The sequence below is a fragment of the Vombatus ursinus genome, unplaced genomic scaffold (genome assembly GCF_900497805.2).
Source record: "Vombatus ursinus unplaced genomic scaffold, bare-nosed wombat genome assembly UNPS02014841.1, whole genome shotgun sequence".
NCBI lineage: Eukaryota > Metazoa > Chordata > Mammalia > Diprotodontia > Vombatidae > Vombatus > Vombatus ursinus.
In genome coordinates this window covers 42,267,095-42,274,242 of record NW_020954619.1, presented here as the reverse complement: position 1 = coordinate 42,274,242, position 7,148 = coordinate 42,267,095, and positions in this window count along the sequence as shown.

Here is a 7,148-nt window from a genome sequence, read left to right as displayed (position 1 = left end):
ATATATGTATATACATTGATAGGGCAGCTAAGTGATGCAGTGGATAGAGAACTGGCCCTGGAGTCAGGAATACCTGAATTCAAGTATGAACTCAGACATTTACTAACTGTGTGACCCTGAGCAAGTCACTTAACCTAAGTTTCTTAGTTTCTTAGTATCTTTAGTGGCTTACTCCCTCATCTGTAAAATGACCTAGAGAAGAAAATGGCAAATCACTCCAGTATCTTTGCCACAAAAACCCTAAATGGGATTGGACATGACTGAAATGACTCAACAATATATATGCTGGTATATACTATTACTATGATATGGATGGTGGTAACTAGATGACTACTATTTCCCTTCCCCCTTCCTTTGCAACCCATTTTTTTTTTCCAGCAGTGTTTTCGGCTACTAGCAGGAGGCCTGGTTGTCCTGAACTTAAGCTCTTAGCTCTTCCTTCCCATCCAAAGGTACCAATGCTTAAATAAAATTTACTTGATGTCACAGGGCCAGAAATATCTGAAAAGAAACTCTCATGTGCAAGTGATAACAACCATGTGAAAAGACCCACAAAGCAATTTACCTTGGGTATAAAATTAGAAATGCTTTAAAGTGGATTAAAATTTGGTGAAGTCACAGAAGTGTTAGCTCTCACTGCTTCCACATTTTGCTGCTGCAACATCTCACACACATCAGTCCAACTTCTGGTATTTTCAGGGTTTATGATTTCTTTCAAATCTTTTATTGTTAAATTATTTTCTTTGCAATGAAAACCATACCTTTGAAAAAAGTTTTGACTTATTCTTAAATTTTGCACCTATTAGATAACACATCTCCAGGTTTCTTTTAGAAATTCCCCTGCATCCCTGCATTGGAAAGGTAAAATTCAATATATAGAAATTTATTTTGCATAGAAATCTTTCTAAAATATATTAGTTCACTGTGTTACAAGCTATCTATATACTTTTTAGTGTAAATCATAGAGGGATTTGTAATGAATAAACAATGAATTAAACAGCATTTATTTAGTGTTTTACTATGTACAAAACTGTGCTAAACTCTGCGAATACAAATATAAAATCAAGACAGTCCCTGCCTTGAAGGAGCTCATATTCTAATGGGGGGGGGGAGGGAAAAAGACATATAGGAAGTTTTACCTGCAAGCCAGATGGAAAGGCCTTATTATCTTTAGGGTGCAACAGCAGAGTAGATGGTAGTGAATCTTCATTAACATTATTTGCACTGATAAAACTATTCATTTCTGATGTTGAGTCATTTGACAGAACCAAAGACTTTGATGGTGAGAAATCTTCAGTAGTTGAGACAGTTGAGAAGGCAGGGACTACAGCACCTGAAGAAGCATTTGCCAGGTCACATCACTGTAAGAGTTGATTTTCTTGATGATAGCTGCAGTCTGGACTTGAAGCAGGGCCAATGGTCAGGGTGTGGGAGATGTGGCACTGTTATTCCCAGAACAAAAAAAGTTTTTTTAAACACATCTTCTATAATAGCTTTTTAAAGGTGGACATGGATAAACTGGAGTATGTCCAGAAGACAATGAGGATGGTGAAAGGTCTGAAAAGCATGTCATATCAAAATCAATTGAAAGAACTAGGGGTACTTATTCAACTAGAGAAGACAAAATTTAAGAAGAACATGACAACTGTCATCACACATTTGAAGGTCTGTCAAATGGAATAAGGATTTGGCTTATTTTTTATAATTGTAGAGGTTAGAGCTATGAACGATTGGATGAATTACAAGGATGCCAATTTTGGATCCATGACAGATTGACTTTCTAACAGTAACAGCTGTCCAAAAATTGAATGGATGGCCTGGTGAGATAGTGACATCAGGAGATTTTCTAGTAGAGGATAAAAATAGAAATTATATAAATATAGGTGGGAGGTTGTATACAATGACCTCTAAGACCTCTTCCAATTCAGAAATCCTTTAATTCTAGTCAGTTATCCTAAATAAATACCCCTAGATATATTATGGATATCAAGGAGTGGAGCATGACCTCAGGAGGAAAATACTCTGTTCGCAATCATTGTAGTTATTTTTTTTTTATTTATTCTGTGTAGGGTTTTCACCATTATAATGGGAACTTCTTGAAAGCAAGAAAGAAAGGGTTTGCCTTTCTTTGTATCCCCACTCCTTAGCACAAGTATGGCATATACTAAGCACTTAATAAATGCTTGTTGACTAATTGACTAATTTCTTTGGCGAGTGTGCAGGCAATCCAATATAATTCAATTCCTGAAACATTTGCTAAACTCCTACTACTTTCTTGGAACTGTATAGACATTTGGAAAAATCATAAGACTAAATTATATCATTAAGATCAGGAGGAGGTCTTTAAAACAAGTGTCACAAAAAGGTGGGAAGATGTTCTAGGCTGGAATTGACACAAATACCAATCCCCTGATGGTTTATGTCAAATCAAGTCAGCAAGCATTTATTAAGTCATTATTATGTGCCAGGCACTGTGCTAATCCAAAGGAAGACAAAAACAGGCATTTCTCTCAAGGAGCTTGAAATATAATTAGGGAGACAACAAGGAAAAAACTATGCACAAATAAGATACACACACACATATACACGTGTGCATATTTACAAATATGTAAAATGTATACACATATAGCATATGTGTGTATCATACATATATACATACATACACATATAGGATAAAATGGAGATAATATCAGAGGGAAGGCAGTAGTATTAAGGGGAATTGGAAAAGCCTTCTTACAGAAAGTGGGATTTTAGCCAAGACTTGAAGGAAGCCAAGAAAGCCAGGACAGTGAGATGAGGAGAAAGAGAATTTCAGGCATAGGAGACAGCTAGTGAACGTGAACAAAGTGGGAGGGTCTTGTGTGTGGAATAGTAAGGAAGCTGATGTGATATTGTTGGGAATGAAATAAGATACTCACAGGTTATTCATCAGTTAAAAAAAGAAGATTATTTAGCCAAGTAGGGGAAGAATATTCATTAAAGATGCATATAAAGGATGCCATGAATTGATTCATCTGAGCTTCCCTTTCTCTGAGCTGCCCATTGTGGTCCTCCAATGTAACATCAGAGATCTCTTGGACCACCTTCTTCTGGTCGTTTTGTACTCAGATGACCAGAAAATGATGTCAACAACTCAAGCCTTTAGTCCCCAAAGCTAATTAAATCTCAAGTTAGTTAGAAATGGACTAGATACAGTGCTTTTTTTTGGTCCATATCTGTGATTTCTTTGTTGTAAGAAACTTCAGGTATGAATGAATTAATGTGCCACGCACTGTAGTAAACTTTAGAGATACAGACAGAAAATAGAGATAGTCTCTACTATTAAGGTGCTCACATGCTAATAATATCCATAATATCAATCTATCTATCTATCCATCTACATACACACACGCAAATCTATACACATACACACACACGAACACATATACCTCAGCTGCAGATCAGATGGAGAGACTCAGTAGTCTTAAAGATGCAGCAGCAAATTAGATGTCACTGTATCTTCTTTTGTCAATACATCATTTCAAATGATAATAGCACATCCATTTTTGATGTTGCGCTATTTGACAATGCCAAGAACTTTGGTGTTGGGAACTTTCTTTTCCAAGTCTTCATGAGCTGTGGCTAATGAAAGGCTGTGGGCTGCATCACTTGTGAAGGCAGTTGGTGGGTCAGGTCTCTCGAGAGGTTGCTGCTATTGATGATGGCTGCTGAGACACAGCAAGGACACCCACAGGAGAGTGACAAAGTTAAGGGCATTGGAAGTCAGTGTCACGGGAGGCTTGGTTGTAAAAACTGGGAGAGTTGGTCTCTTGGACTCTACTTGCTCTCTTCTTGTTGTTGTTTCATCAGTTGGTGGGTAACCTGGCCCAAAATCATTTGTTTATGATTTGGCTCAGCAATTTTTAGCTCCTCTCATTCCGTTACCAGGTCCCTGTGCTCAGAGAGTTCATGCTTCCATGCAGGGTGGATGCAAGGAGGCATTCAGAAAGAAGAACCAACAGACTAGACCCAGACCTCCACTGAGGCAGAGTGGCAATTCTTGTAATTCATAAACTTTGAGAATTTCCCTGGGCACAAAGAAGTTAAATGACTTGTTCATTTGCATAGAATTGGTACAGATGAGAGATAGGAATCCTAGACCTGCACTCTACCCACTATTCCACAATGGGTTGCTAAGAGAAGCTGTACCTTGGACTTCTGGATGCAAGTCAGAGAGACTTTCCATACATTTGCTGCACCAGTAGCTGAAATAGAAAGGACTGGATAGACCAGCATGGAGAGGCCCAATCCCACTTGTGTCTTCATTTTTTTTTGGGGGGGGGATGCACTGATGAATCCTATCCACAGTACTTTTTCTATCATGCCATAGAAACCTCATCACCCTGGAAGTTCCCTCCATCCCCAGACTACTTCCCTCTACACTTAACCCACCCCCATTCAGCTCCTTTTTAAGTCTTCCCCCACTAGAATAGAAACTCCTCTAGGGCAGGGATTATCTTTCTTTCTGCTTGCATTTGCATACTAGTGCTTAGCATACTCCCTAACATATAGTAAGTGTGCCAGGCAGTATGCTAAGTGCTGTGGATACAAAGAAAGACAAAAGCAAACAAACTTTTTAAAAAAGGTACTTGCCCTCAAGAAGTCCACCTAATGAGGAAGACAAAATGCAAGTAACTAAATATAAGGATAGTTTATTAAACTTATTAAATCCTTATTTTTTATTAATCCTTATTATTTTGTTTAGTTTATTAATCCTTATTAAACTATGCAAATAACTATAAGGATAGTTATATTAAACAGGATAAATTTGAGATAATTTCAGAAAGAAGGCAGTAAGATTAAGGGAAAGCCATCTTGAAGACTGTGTGTGTGTATGTATGTGTATGTGTATACATATGTATGTATGTATGCATGTATATGGAAAGCTTCACAAATTTGTGCATTGTCTTGGCTTTAGGGTTAGTCTGAGGACCTGGCTTCCTGTTAGGATTGATAATTCCCACCTGTGTGATATCAGGCATCTCAGGATATCTCTTCCCTTCTCTGGCCTGTAATTTTCTCATCCTTCAGATAAGAAGATTGGACCCGAGGACCTTGAAGGCCCGTTCTAGCTCTATATTGTGTGATCTTGGCCTGACTCAGGTTGACATTTCTCGAATTGTCCTAGTGAGATAATAGAGGATTTCTGTACCATCTCCAACTAATGTTTGAAAGAATTCCATACAGTTACATAAATTATGCTTTCCCTCAACCCCCTGGCTAGCTTCAACCATGGCATATTTTGTCCATAAGTCTTCAGTGTTTGTTGCTAATCAGTACTAAAGTTCTGGTCTTCTTAATGTCCTGTGGCACGCCTGTGCTTACTCCATGGAAGGCCCGTGTAAGGAGATGCTTCACAGTATTCTGGATAAATAAATGACATGGCAAGTAAACTATTGGTGTGTGTATTTTTGGTTTGTAGCATTGAAGAATAGGATATGAGATATGAAAGGGAGGTTATTTATAGTATTTCCTGGTCATACATATGCTGGATAAACAGCTTCAGCTGAAGTATGTTTATTGTGTTAATGCTAATCACAGTTACTCTGCTGGGCTATGTTATGCCCAGTAAAGAAATGGTTAGAAAGGCTGTTCTAAATTAAATATTCAAGGCCCTGCACATGGCCAACATAAAAAAAAAAAATAAGTATAGACCTCTACATAGGCATAAGTGCAGGTTATATTCTAACCATATTTTCCAGAAGCACAGATATGAAAACCATGCATGTGGCCCACACACAGAGTTTTCATCTCCATAAACTGAAATCCAAAGTTAGAATATAATACCTCTTTTTCATATGTCAGAAAGTGACACAGTATTTATTGATCAAAGAATATAGTATCTGCAAAGTGGTTAGCACAGTGCCTGGCACATAATAGGTGCTTAATAAATACTTTATTCCTTTCCCTTCTGCACTGTATTTATAACTATATGCTTTATTGATTCATGGACCAAACTTAGATACATTGTGTGACTCTCAAAAATATTTTCAGATTATACAGGATATCCCCAAAGTCTTAATGCAGTTTAAAGTTTATAGCTTAAGGTAAAATAACAGCCAAATATTAAAAACAAAGTAAAACAAAACCCTGTATTTAAGGTAAAATTTGAGCTAAATACATGGTAGCTGAAATAGGTGTAAATGTGTTCCAAAAAAACCTTAATCAATTTATTTTGCTAGTATAGGTGAATTGTAAGGCCTTTTTGGCGGGAGACTATATTATTTTATATGGGGTGCAGGGGCAGGATGGATAGTAGACAATGAAAATCCAGGAAGACCCCAGTGCAAATTCTACCTCTGTCACTAGCTTTTTAACCCTGTGCAAACAGGTAGGTGGTGCTATAGTGCACAGAGTGTAGTGCCTGGAGTCAGGAAGACTCATCTTCTTTAGTTCAAATCTGGCCTCAGACACTTATTAGTTGTGTGACCCTGGACAAGTCACTTAACCCTGTTTTCCTTGGTTTCTTCATCTGTAAAAATGAGCTGGAGAAAGAAATGGCAAACTACTTCAGCATCTTTACCAAGAAGTCTCCAAATAGGGTCACAAAGAGTTGGATATGACTAAAAATGACTGAACGAGTAGCTTAACTTCTGAGTGCCTTCAGAAACCCCCTAGGAACTATCTGGTTGTGACGTAAATGAATAGAATCCCCACAAAAACAGTTCTCCAGGTTGAGGAAATAACAGCCACTTTTTTTTAAACAAAGGATAAGAGGTCTCATCGTAATAATTTTCCTAAAGGGAACTAAGGGAGAACAAGGGCAAAATTTCAGTTAGTATTGAGGATTTGGCCTATAAATAATTATTGTTTCTGCAGTAATTTATTCACCACAACTTTGAAAAGTGGGTTGTAGCAGAAGCAGTGGGGTGTTGTGGGGGGACCTGAGCTCAAACTGTGGCCCTGGTACTACCTGTGCAACCTTGGGCAAATCACTTCCTCACCTCCTCCAACAAACTTTTTTTCTCTTTCCCCTACTCCCCTTTAGCCTGATTAGAACTGTTGCTGTTTGGGTTTTCAGTACCTCCAAGGACTCACTGGATTTGAGATTTTCCTGGCACTAAATCACACAGGGAAAAGAACTGTACTACATCAGAGATCAGGTATTT